The 13,547-nt window shown below is 43.4% G+C and overlaps 1 protein-coding gene across 5 annotated transcripts in view; it reads left to right on the top strand.

Annotated features, from left to right (window-relative positions):
* Nucleotides 1-241: 241 nt before the first annotated feature.
* CUNH18orf25 (chromosome unknown C18orf25 homolog) overlaps nucleotides 242-13,547 on the top strand; it is a 46,400-nt gene continuing 33,094 nt past the window's right edge. For 2 of the 5 annotated variants that reach the window (XM_017819789.1, XM_017819793.1), the window contains exons 1-2: nucleotides 242-355; nucleotides 1,836-1,977. The gene's annotated coding sequence lies outside the window, so the exon portion shown is untranslated. Of the gene's footprint in view, nucleotides 356-1,380; nucleotides 1,480-1,835; nucleotides 1,978-4,206; nucleotides 4,252-13,547 lie in introns of those variants that run through there. The other 3 variants (XM_017819790.1, XM_017819791.1, XM_017819792.1) reach the window with 3 other exon arrangements.

The following is a 13,547-nucleotide window of genomic DNA, read 5'->3' as shown; positions in this document are numbered from 1 at the left end:
TTCCCATCCCCGTTCCCGTTCCCATCCCCGCTCCCATCCCCGTTCCCGTTCCCTTTCCCATCCCCGTTCCCATCCCCGTTCCCATCCCCGTTCCCGTTCCCATCCCCGCTCCCATCCCCGTTCCCGTTCCCTTTCCCATCCCCGTTCCCATCCCCGCTCCCGCCGCCCGGGGTCGCTGTGGCCCGGCCCGGTGCCGCGCGGCGCTCTGGGCCCGGCGGGCGGAAGTGACGACGCGGCGGCCCCGGTGACATTCCCGGCGCTTCCCGGCGCTTCCCGGAGCTCCCGCCGCTCCGCCCGCCCATGCCCCGGCCGCTGCCCCCGCCGGGGAGCCCTGGGGGGGCCCTGCCTCCAGCAGGTGAGTGCGGCCGGGGGGCAGCCCGAGCCCACGGGGGTGGGGTGGGATGGGATGGGCGGTACCGGCCGCGCTCTGCTGGGAGCGGCGGGAGCGGCCCCGCATCCCCCGGGATGAGGGTGGGTGCCCGGGGGTGCTGGGTGCTGTGGGGATACGCCTGCTCCTAGTCTTGCTCCTTGTCCTAGCACTAGCCCTAGTCCTGGTCCTGGTGCTTCTCCTGGTCCAGCCCCGCCACTGCTCTGCCCTGACCCAGCGGATGGAGATTCCCGGTGGAAAGCTCCCGGACCGCTTGGTCTTTCTCCGGGACTTTTGTAAAACAAAGTGCCTTTTTTTGCTTTTATCTCTTTTTTTTTTTTTTTCCCCTCCCGTAACGCTTTTTCAAGTCGTGTGAGCTGTTGGAGGAAAGAAACCCCCTTGGAATACCGACGGGTGTAACTGCCCCGGGGTTGCTCTTCTCAGGGTTTTTTTGTTGTCGTTTCTTTTGTTTTTTTTGGTGGTGTATTCCATGGGTGGGAATCTCGATTTTTATGTGGAAAGAAAGTTCAAGTTGCTCGCTGTGTATCTGTCCCGGGTTCCCCTTGAGCTCCTGACGTCTAATGGGTTGCAGATGTGGCTCTGAGCCACGCAGCCATCCGAGGGGAATATAAAACTTAACTGTGCTACTTGTTCCTTTTTAAAAAGGGAAAAAAGGCAGCCTGGGCAGACTTGTAATATTTTAACTATTTCCTCAGTTCCAGTACTTTAACTTTCTTTGCCTTGAGGTTATTGGACAACCAGTTAAAAGGCTGCTTTTTAAAGACTTGGGGCTTTTTTTTTTTTAATGTTTACCTTGCTCCCACCTTTGTTAAGTAGCATCTAGTTCTACTTATGTCTTAGTTTGTTAACAGTGGGACAGGGCCACCTGCCTGAAAGTTTGTAGGTACCTTGTTGAAACCATAACTGCAGTAACTTAGTTAAACAAGGTCTTGGTTACGACTAGTTGTGCACTTTAAACCAGCACAAAGTACCAAACAACACTTCAAAGGCTGAAAAAAACTTGTGTGTCAGGATGCTGTGGCATAAGTCAGTCCTGTTTGATTTTTTTTTCTTTTTTTGCATTGTCAAGTAATTCTGGCTTTTAAAAATGAGTAAGTAAATCTTTGAACCCATGAGTATCTTTTTAAAAATGTAAAATTTCTTTTAATTCCCCCTCCCGCAGATTCTGTTTTGTTTTTACATCTTCTCTGGTACTTGTCAAGCATCACACCAAGTAATAGCTTCCCTTATGGGCAAGGACTACCCTATTTCCTCTTTCCAAGCTAAAAGGTTAAGTACAAACAGTAATAGCTCTCCCCTTGGAATGGCAAACAAATGCTAAATTTAAAATCTCTCTCTTAAAGTGTCTTAATGTTGCATAAGCCTTTTAAAAACATGTTTGACCTTGAGATGAAAACCGAGTATGGTGCTCTTCTGAGGTCTCCATGGTGTGGTTCTCCTGCCCTAGTTAACACCTGTAATTGCTGTTCCTGTGGTACAAGAGCTGGAAGTCAGGCAGTCACAACAGCACAGCTTTCCCTGGTGCCCTGGAGGAGGGAAACGTGGCCTTTGAGGAGGGAAAAGGTTCTTAACAAGCTCTGAGGAGAACAGTAAGTTGCTTGTCATGTGTTTGCTAAACCCAGCCATCCCCTTCTATATATGTGTATGATACCAAAGCAGTGAGGTGAAGTGTGGAGAACTCGTCTCCACAGCAGCAGTAATTTTTAAGTATTCTGAGTATTTCTCACCTCTGCTGATTTAGAGCAGCCTGGTGCTGGCACAAGAAGCTCTAAGGGGGGGGTGGTGGTTATGTGGCTACTGAAAGCTAATAAAACACAGCTTTTTGTAGTTCTGGCGTCCCAGTGACACTGGTGTTTTGTCTGGGGAACCAGGGGGAGGGACCCTGTGTGTGATGGAAGGCAGTACGTGAGCCTGAGCAGCTGCTTTTCGCCCTCCAGTGTGGGGATAGCAGTTCTGACTCATTTTTGAACACTTGAATTTGTAATTACACTCTGTCGACTGTTTCTGTTTGCTCTTCAGCCTAATTGCTGGTCAGCATCGTGAAGAGGTGGGATGAGAAATTCCTGAGAAATCAGGAAGAGGAGATGGCTGTGGCCTTACACACTCAGATGTGTGATGTGTGTGGCAGGGCAGCCTGGGCATCTCAGTGCACAGAGCCTTGGTGGGAATTACAGTGCACAAACCAGTCAGGATGCTTTAAACTGGGTCCTGCAGAGGGAGGGGGAAAGGGAAGGAACCTGAAGCCAACCACAAGGCAGTTGAGAACGGCCTCAACACACAACAGCAAGCCCTGCTCTGACTGATAAAGGAGAAGTAGGAAGGATGTGTGGCTGCCTTGGACAAACGGGCACTGTGGAGGAGGTGGGGATTGATGAGGTAAGGTGAGATTGAACCAACAAAAAGTAGATATGGAGTGTCATGAGGGGCTTTGAACACTAAACATCAAGGAGATAAGTCGGTGTAAGTTGATCAGAGCAACAAGAAATAATTGCCTTGGCTGTCCTGGCACTCCCCCCCCATCTCCTTGATGTGCAGGCTTCTTTGCGTGGATTCTGTTCACTTTTCTTCACTTTCTCTTGTATGTTATCACATCAACTGCCTCCTCCACCAAGGATGTATGTGCCACCTGTGACCCACCTGAATATCAACATCTCACTTAAACATCTGTTAATGAGATGGGAGTCTCTACGTACCACACAGTGAAAGTGGCTGCAGAACAAGTAATCCACCTGGCTGGTTACCCTCTGACCAAAATGCCACCATTATCTAGTGATATTAGAAGCTTTGCAGACATTTCCAAATGAGTAGTTAGTTTCAAGCAACCTTCGTGTTATTGTCTATAACATTTCAGAGTTAGTGTACTCATGGTACGTTTTGACAGAATTGGATTTGTGGTCAGTCTCAGCTTCTGCAGTTGACTCACTCAGAAGACTCTAAACATTGGCAGAAGCTGAGCAGCAGAGTTAATAACACATTTATTGGACCACAGTGAAAGATTTAAACACAATAGCTAGCAGTGTGTAACTTGCACCTCAGAACAAGCACTCTGGGAAAGAAGTAATAAAACTTGAAATTCATCTTTGCTCACTTGAACCTTATTAGCAGCAATTGGGAACTGAAAATGAAACAGCACTGGGAGAGGGCATAGTGCTGGGAAAGAGCTCGGGGTTAAAGTTGTGTGATACAGTTGTGTTGATGCTCTGAGATGACCTGAGGTTTATGTGAAAAGGAAACAACTTTTGGTTTTCCAGAACCAAGATAAGTGGTCAGCTCTTAAGTGGGAGTTCAGCCTTTAACTTTAGCACAGAACTGTTACCAATCTGTGGCAGCAGATATTATTGCAGGGAACTTGAACACAAATCAGCACAAAAATCATGCTTTCTTTCACATTTCTGTTCCACGTTTTTAATGCATACTGCAGTTCTGAGTCTGAATACAGCGTGTACAAATGTGGAATTCTAAGCAAAGAGAGAACTAGATGAAAGGGATTTTAAATGGAAATGTGCACATAGTGTAAAAGCCTCTGCAGTTGCTTTCTCTGGCAGAGTTCGTCTTTGAGCTAAGCTGAGGGACTGATACCTTGTCACTTGCATGGTGTTACTGCTTAAGGGTTAGAATTTAAATGTATAGTTGTCTGTTCCCACTCGTTAGTGTTGCCTCTTCCCATGTCTGACCAGCCTGAATGGAGCCTGTAGTGGTTTCTCCGTGGCCGTGAGTGGCTCCCTGCAGCTGGGGCACACGTGGATTAGTGATTCAGGACTGGAAATGAGATGTGGCTCCCTCGCGCAGGTGTTGCTGTTACACTGTGTCAGATGCATTACTGACTGCTCAGGGAGGTCAAGTAACCTGCCCGCGGTCATGAGGTGAGTCAGCTTCAGATTCAGAATGATCCATGCTAATGTCCCTTTTTATTTAAGAAGGTATTTAGGGGTTTTGTATCAGTTTGACCACATTGTGTGTCCAGTGCTCAGAAATTGATTGAAGTAGCAGAATAGAGTACAGGCTTCGGTATTGTCACACCTTGTGATGTTTGCTCTCAAAGACTGCTTAAAAGCTGTTAGTACTCAATCTGACAACTCTTAAATTATAAACAGAACACGTGGTCACTTTTCAATTAAACTCCGGTGTTTAGAGACTTTAAAGCCAGCATTTTTCTTTCAATATATGTGAATCATGGATTTGACATTATAGTGAGGCTTCTGTAGTGTCCTTCACAATGCTCTTCTGCTTCAATGCTTCAAAATTTCTTGGAAGTGAGCAGGAGGAGCCAGACCTCGATTGGATAAGTGTTCCTCTTGCTACCTTTCTGCTCTGATGTCTTGTTCCATGGTGCTTGATCATTAGCATTTCACGACTTATTTTGAGAAGGCAGATCCAACATGGGTAGAGGCCAAGTGACTCACAGTAGCAGAGCTGGGAATAAGAAAGAGCCAGACTTTATAATGCCAGTTGTCTGCATGATGAAGCAATTACCATTTCAGTAATTTGTTTTTCATTGGGAATATTGCATTTCCATGGTACCGATGTGAGGTTGGTGCTGCGTGCTCCAACAGTGCTGTCAAACTTTCTGAAGCAAAAAGGAATGCTGTGATAGCCAGGTAAGGTTGAGACAGTGTTGTTCTCTTGTACTGAGGCTTTTACGTCAGCTGGTAATTCTCCTGACTACTCAGCTAGCTCTCCTGGTTTGTGCTCTCTTGGAATTCCATCTCTTGCCAGAAAGCCAGTTCTAAATAATCTGGCAATTTAGGGAAAAATGTTCTTAAGGAGTAGCTCAGGGAAGCTGTCTACTAATTTGTAATTTGTGGTTGGAAATACAATGGTTTGGAGGCTGTCTCCTAATTAAGTAAGTTGGATGAAGTGCTGGTAGTCTGGAGCCTCACTGTGTTTGATTAGAGGTCTTTTGGAAATTAAGTTGTCATTGTGGGAAGGAGTGGGCTCGTGGGTAGCAGTGTCCATGAGCCCATTGCTGATAAATACAACTTGAGTTGTCAGTGGCCGTGGTTCCTCCAGAGCTGGTAACACTTATTGATGAGCACTGTGCAGTCTCTGTGAGGAGTCATAAAAAACCCCCCGTATTTCTTTGGGCATTATTTTTTGGAAAGCCTTTAAGGCAAAAGTTCATTTTTCATGGTTCCACTTACTGTTATTAGTAAGTAGTTTTAAAGGCAATTTATGGGCTTTTGATCTGCTCACTGTAAGAAATTGTTGAATACCATAAAACTAAGCTAAGGAAATCCACTGAATATCTTGCCAGAGTTCACTTCATAAGCCCTCAATAATTAGCTATAGACCTCACCTCAATCTCCCTTGTTTGTTTTACAGGAGGAAAATGTTTTTTCTACTTTTTAACATCTATAGTGGATTTCACTGTTTGTCTGTATGAAACTTGCCACCCTTCAGCAACAATAAGACTGTGTTGAGTGAATGGAATGGGGTTGAATTAATACTCCAGACTTGATGCTCTTTTTTCCATCTATCTCTCCCTTTTGCTGGGAAAGTTGTTTATATAGTTTATGTCTGCTGTTGCTAAGGATTAGTTTTATGCTGAAGAAAGTTCTGCCAGCTGAGCCACTTTCTCCTAAACAGGAATAATAATGCAACAAATAATTTTAGGGTAAATGGTGTTTTTATTTTTGGATAAGTAAGTCGTGTGGGTTTTTTCTGGGAGGGGGAGAGGGTGGTTTTGTGGTGTTCTTTTTTTTTCTCCTGTCAGTACTTGCAGGCCACTGCTGAAACTACCTTTTAATTTTCTTTTTCTCTTTTTGTAGCTGGTAACTTGGTATCCTGTTACATACTGTTTTTTAATTTCTGTAGTCAAATATATGCAAAGTTCTTCTGTGTGTTGTGGGAAAGAAATGTCTGTTTCCTGGTCTGTCTGTTGTCCTCCTGAAGTTGAGCTCAGATTTCTCTTCCTTTGCCAACTGGGAGCAAATACTGTAGGAAAAGTGTCTGATAGTAAAACCCATGTTAGAGGCATTATTCAAAACACACATGTAACTGGCTTTTTGGCCTGGTCAGTTCTGTTGTTTTGAAATACCCAAAGCAGCTTCTGTTCATCTGTGGAACCAACCTGTGTTTGCTTCACACAGACCTGTGTCACGAGTGCTTCCTTCGTTTAGGAGCACTTTGGGCACATAAAGGCTGTGCTATCAATTGCTAGCAATCTAGGGGGTGCTGAAATCAATCAGCACCTCTTGTTACTGGCCAAAAACAGGTCAAGGGTTTGGTGTCAAGAACAGCCCAACAGCAGTGGGTATCTTCCTGTAGAATTTCATCATTTGAATGCCATGTGACTTTGCCTCTAGTGTATTGATGCGATTTATTTTTCAGTGGTATACCTGCTGAGAATTCATGTTGCAATATTTAGATTATACTGCTAGCTTAGTAATTAAAGGAATTAATAATACTAGTGGTTTTGTGGATGAGAAAATGACTTGTGATCAGGGTTTGTTGGGCTTGCAGCTCTTGTCTGTAGAATTTAGGCACATCACCTGATCTTCAGCTGGCCAGACCATAAAATGGGTATGTTACTGCTCTGTGCCAGGAAGATACTGCTCTAAGGCAAAGATATTCATTGGTGTTGAATTAAAGTATTTGAAGCTTTAAAATTCCTGAGGGTTGGTTTTGTTTATTTCCTGTGGCAAAGATGCATAAAAAGGTCTGATCATAAAATATTTATAAACTGTAGAGTTACTTAGTATCTCATAACTCATCTTTGTTTAAATGGCTGTTGTAAATCCACAGCAAGTCTAGTTCAGTGCCTTGAGCTCTTGAATGGCTGTGAGAGGTGGGGAAGTGCTGGAGAGTCACTGGGAAGTGCCCAGGAGACAGACCAGGAGGTGCTGGTGTTGGTTAGGTGGGCACCAGGGACCCTGGAAAGGAACTTTACACAGAACTCGACAAAACAAGACAAACTTATCTCCTGAGAGCATCTCTTGTCCTGATGTCAAGGGTTGTGCAATTCTGGAGCAGTGTTTGGCAAGGCCTTGCTCCAGGCCTATGGCTGCTGCCTGCTGTGTAAGATTTCCTGCTGCCCCTCTGGATCCTGGCTCTGATCTCAGCCCAGGTGCACAGCTTTCCCTTGGGAGGTGGAGTTACCGGAGTTGGTGGGTGCTCACAGCCCTAGGGGGAGGCAGGTCTGTCTCTTTTCAGTGGCACTGATCTGTGGGATGGATTAAAGGCTCCATGCAGCCCATGTCCCATGGCACTCACTGGTGCCTCGAGGTTTCCAAACAGCACAAAAAGCAAGGGACATTTGTGCCTGTCCATGCAGGACTGGCTTTGATTTTTATGGGAGACAGCACAAGCCCTTCTAGAATGAATCCTGGGGAAGTGGTGGAGTGAAGATGGTGAAATGGTGGAGTCACCATCCCAGGTATGGCACTGGAGGACATGGTTTAGTGGTGAATGTGGTGGTGGTGCTGGGTTGAAGATTAGACTGGATGATCTTAGAGGTATTTTCCAGTCCTTGTGATCTTGGGACTACTGCACTGCTGAGGTGGATTTACTGCTTTGAAGTTACATTGCAGTTGTCCTGACCTGCCATTTGGAGCTATTGGTGAATAACACAATGTTGATTATTTTCAGGGTATCTCAGATAAACTGTTCTTAAGATGTGCTCTGAAAATTAGGATTAATTTGCTGCTGTTATACTCAGGCAATTTAAGATATGGCTTTACTGTGAGCATTCTTGACCAAGGTAGAACAATAGACCAACATTTCTTGAGACGAGGAGGCCTGTTTATACAGAGTGAGGAAGCACAGAATACATTTCCTTCTAGTAACGGGGATGGGTAGGTAAAGTGGAAAGATTTGTTAAACTCAGTATCTTAGAAAAAGGTGGTCCATCTGTGTGATGATCCTCAGTAGGGTGATCTTCTGCAAGCTAATACATAGCAGAGAGAAAAAGAAACAAAGCATGGCTATCCTAGCATTGATTTCTACCACTGGTTCTGTTGACAGAAAAAAAAATTAAAAGTCAGTCACTTGGAACAGGTAGTAGTAAAGATATGCCCACTCTAATTTTTGGAGTAGAGAGCTTTGCAGACTTTGAATTGCTGTACCCGTGAGAAAAATGGGTTCGCTATGATAAAGAAGTGAGATTTTTTAGCAGGTTGAGTGCAGCTGGCCCAGTGCTTTTATCTGTGTGCAAGGACTGTGATTATTTTTGTTGTGGGATTCCAGTGCAGCTGGTGAATGTTTTGGGAAGCCTGTGTGCAGACCTGTGAACTAAACCATAGCTGGTAGTTACCTTTCCTCCGAAAGAGACAGAATATATGCATTAAACGTTACAATGCAAAAACCTGTATTTAAATGTGAAGTCTTGCTTCTTATTCAGGATGAAAAGTGTTTCTTCTCAAGATTACAAAGGATGCTCCGAAAAGCTTTGTATTAACACACAAATTTGTAATTTGTATTCAGTCTTGGATAATTTGTATATGCAGCCTGTTGAGCACCCAGTAGGTGCAGTCTATTTTTAACCTTCGTTTATTTATGCAAAACCAGTTGAAACAGAGCATTAGTTTAATCCTTTCTTCTTTTGTTTTCCACTGCAATTCTCTTACGGTGTCGGTTCAGAAGGGTCCTATTATTTGGGATTGCTACCAGGCCTGATTTGTGAATCATCTGATAAAAAGCCAGATCCACTCCCAGAAATGTGCCTTAGGTAGAATTGTATGCCAGTGAGTCAGCTTTAGGGCAGCATTTTCAAAGGAACGCTATATAAATTACATAGTATCCCTGTGGGGGTGGCACAGTGTTATGAAAAATCTGCTGTAGAGCATCGAGCACACACATCCACACAGAGCTGAGTCAACTGTCTTGAGCTAAATTGAGTGAGTGCTGGTCTCGCTCCTCGTTTTATGTGCGCGGGTATGTGTGATGCTTACAAGAAAATAAAAAAGAAAAAAAAAGAATGTATGGTATCTGAACAAGCTGGGAGGTCCAGAAAGCATTGGTACTTCTTCTATGTTTGTCTGGATGCAGATCAGTCTTTTCTGATAGAGGTCTAATCGTTTGGATGGATGCTGTGTTAGTTAATTAGAAATGGTTGCTCTCTGTCGTAGGGTAATGGCTATAAGCTGGCAGAGGGCAGGTTTAGATGAGATACTAGAAAGAAATCCTTGACTGTGATAGCGGTAAGGTGCTGGCACAATTTACCCTGAGAAACTGTAGCTGCCCCGTTCCCTGGAATGTTCAAGGCCAGGTTGGACGGGGCTTGGAGCAACCTGGTCTAGTGGGAGATGTCCCTGCCCATGGCAGGGGGTAGAACAAGATGATCTTTAAGGTCCCTTCCAACCGAAACCCTGTCTTCTCTGATATCTGTATGTGTTGTTTGTACTAGAATGTTGCTGGCAAGTTCACTGATTAATTCAGTGTCAGCTAATGGAAAACAAGGCAATTCAAGGAGGGACAAAAAAGCGTGACCAACACACAGCTACACCTACATGGGTTTTGGTGAAGCTTTGCAAGTGGACAGGTTCATTATCACTTCTCATCTTCTGGGTTACATGTCCTTCTGTCAGAAGACAGAATAACTTTGTTTTTTGCCAAAAGCTTTTCCTGTATTATGAAGCTGACATGAACTGTGCTTTACAGTCAGCCCAAGCTGTGTGCTGCTTCTGTCCTTTCCTAACCCACCATCCCCAGACACACAGTCTGTCGAATTACCTTCAGAGTTCTTGACGAGCTTGCCTGTGTGTTTACATTTTTTAAAATAGTCAGCTGTTTTACATAATTTTATTAGCCTGTGTTGTATGGATTTGTCATTACCTCTTTCACTCCTCTGATTTATTCCATCTGTGCTCATCTGCGTGAGATAATGTAATCCACTGGTGATGGAAATAATTGTTTGTGTAAGAACAAGCCATTGTAGTATTTAATTTCATATAAATATCAATCATATATTCAGATTTAGATGAAAATAACTGACTTTTGTGGCATTGGAACTGTGAGCAGGAAGGATCTGGAAGGATCTCCAGTTAGCTATGTACTCTGAACAATTAGCTTGTATGCAGCAATACAGTTTAACTTTTCATTTATGTAGTCACACAAGCCTAAAGAACACACATGATGTTATTTGCTGCAATAATGTAGGTACAGTTTCTCATTTTTTAAAAAAATTACAGCTTGCAAATAAATGGCAAGTGGTGAGAGGAGGTGGATTGTCCAAATTGTTTTCTTTCAGCACTAACTAAAATGGCACTAAAAGGCAATGTTCTGCTAGATAACTTTTTTCATTTAAGCAATTGCTAGAATCAGCAGAAGAAGGTGATAAGCAGGGAAAAGAAGTGGTTTGTTGGACTCTGATTAAGAGGAAATGTTTTAGGAATAAACTAAAGTGATTTTAACAGCAGGCTGCTGCGAAAAATGTAGTACCTGCAAAGTAAGAATCTGTCCTGTCCACAGCTTCTGAAAAAAAGAGCTGGTTTGCTTTGTACAAAATGGACATTCTTTATCATTAATCCATTCAAATAGCACCTGAAAGGACAATGTACAACTGAGGTTAAGGTGTCATGGTGTTTATTAAGTATTTCAGGCTGTTGAGAGATATTCTTTGTTCAGCTTAAATAAGCTGTAACTAGAATGAGGAACATTCTAACTGTTAATATATAAAACTGTTAAAATATAATACTGTATGATTTAGTTTGTTGTTTGCTTGGCCTGAGTAGCTGGACTTGATGGAGCCTTCAACCTCAGAGTTCACAGCAAGCTGTGAACTTCACACCTTGAGATGTTTTTCTGGAATGGAGTTCGTTTTCTTGGTAATCCTCCTACCAGCTGATACAGAGCTGTGTTTTGTCTTTGGTGCGTTTAGAACACTGATAACACACCGATGTTTTAGTTGTTGCTCAGTGCTGACTACCTTGAGTCAAGGGCTGTTTTAGTTATATGTGCTCTGCTGGTGAGCGCCAGAAGCTCACACCAGAAGATCAGGAGACAGCAACCACCAGCAAAAGCTGCAGTTCCACAGGGGTTGAACAGCCTGCCTGCATGGACGTGGACATGGACGTGGACATAGAGGAGGAAGACCCCAGACCAAAGAGGCCAAGAGGCGCAGACTACGCGCCTGAGGGGCTGGTGCGTAAGTTGTGTAATTGCCTGGGGATTTCTTTGTTCAGGGTCCCTCTCCAGAGGCACCCACATCCAGCTGATCTGCTGCTCTGCAACTCTATTTCATTATTTATTTTTATAATCTGATGCCTCTCTGCTGTGGGAAACCTGCCATCTTCAATATAACTCTTAGTGCAGTGGTATATATTACGTGATAGTTGTTCTTTAGGAAGCTCCTGTCAGCTCTGGGTTTTTTCTGCTTTTAATCACTTTTTTTATCTGCAAAAATGCCTTCCCAGAGCAAACAGTGCTGTGAAGGGATTGCTCAGGACCCTCACCTGTGTCTGGGCTGAACTTGTGAGTTCAGGGTGTGATGAGACAAAACAGCAGGTAGCTTTTCATCAGATTTGTGTTTTTTCTAAAGGGATAGTTTCTGCTTACCCTCCCTTCTCTCCTTCCTGACGGGTGTGGCAGAAAATTTCACTTACTTTCTCATTTTGATTTCTGCTGGCTTAGTTAAAGGAACCTACCCAAGAACGGGTTCAGGTGCAAAGGAGAGAATATGACTGTGCAGTCACAATTAGGTGGGAAAAGAGTAAGGGACAAAACTCATCCTTGTTAGTGGCAGCCAAGTGTTGGAGAGGCTGGGCTGCCTTTGCTAACCTGACCTTCAAAATCCTTCTGGATTTCTTAACTGAACTTCAGATTTCCTTGTGTACAAATGATGTGCTTTTAGAAATGAGTCCACAATTTCAAGATGTTTTCCAGGTAGTGGTTTAATAATTTCTGCATACCAGTGTGTTCTGTGTGTGACTGGAAAATAATGTATTTTCTGGTGGAGAAATCTAGCACAGAAGTTTTTACAGAATTGCCTTTCAAAATAATTGGTCTGGTATCTGTCCAATCAGTGTGTAATTAAGTATCCATCTGTGTCTGTAAGCGTCACAACTTATTCTTCAGTGCTTTGTTCTCATTGCAGTAAAAAAAATGGTCTCTCTCTAGCACCACCTTGAGATTACCTTTTCTAGTACTGTTGCAGGAAAAGTGAGTGGCAAGAAAGGAATGGGAGTTTTTTAATATGGTCTCTTCTTGCTGATCTATACATTTCTCAAGTAGAACTAAACAAGTACATTTTTTTCACTCTTTGAGACAAGGCTTTCCTTGGCATAGATATTTTCCTCTGAACTGCCTGTATTCCTCCCTGCAGCAAAGTCTGTTTGAGTCATGCTAGATTTTTTTTTTTCCAGTGAGAGAAAGACAAAGTTCTGGTTTATATACATACTAATACTGGAATTGGTGATGTCTAAATAACCAGTTGAAGGGACCCAGAGAGTACAAACCTCACCAGTGCAGGTATTTTTTCCATGCACAAAGAAACACATGTCAGTGTTGTTGCCCTGTGCTGCCAGCTCACTGAAAATATAATTCACTGATCGCTGTGTGAGGGATTAAACCAGTGTGGTTGGAGTAGTTAAAGTAAGATCCCACTTAATAATAAAAAAAAATCCTATAAAATGATTATAATTAGACTGTTAACAAGGTGGCAACGTGTTGATGAAATGTTTGTTTTTTTATTTTTTTCTGGCTATCAGGCCAGAGACATGGAAAGGCAAGTACAGGTGTCGTACTCCCACTTTGGGAGCTGCGAGGTAAATGATGTTCCCAAGCAGGACGCTGGTATAAAAAAGCCTGTAGTTCACTTTGGCTGCCCTTTACCTTCGTGTCAAGCTCTCTTCATTGTGCTCCCCAGGCTAAAAGGCTGAATAGGGCAGAAGCTTCTCTGCAGTTATTAGTATGGTTATTTAAATATATTTTCATTTGGCCAGGCTAATGCGCTTCTGGTTTCTGTCTGACCAGACTTTTCTTCTCCCCGTCTGTACATTTCAAAACTCTTAGAGAAGGTGTTTTTCATTTCCAACTGCATGACCAGAGCAAAGCTGGGATTTGCACTACCAGGTACAATACAAATCCCACCCTGCAGAAGATAACGTGTGTATTCATTATATGGGTTTGTTGATGCTTTTCTGTGGCCTTGGAAATCAGTTGTTCCTACACGATATTTACTGTTTACATTAAGTTACTATCTCCAGAAATTCTTCTTTCAAGT

This window comes from Lepidothrix coronata, unplaced genomic scaffold (genome assembly GCF_001604755.1).
Source record: "Lepidothrix coronata isolate B3197 unplaced genomic scaffold, Lepidothrix_coronata-1.0 Scaffold77, whole genome shotgun sequence".
Taxonomy (NCBI): Eukaryota; Metazoa; Chordata; class Aves; order Passeriformes; family Pipridae; genus Lepidothrix; species Lepidothrix coronata.
The sequence above is the reverse complement of the archived record's forward strand: the minus strand, read 5'-3'. Positions and strand labels throughout refer to the sequence as shown.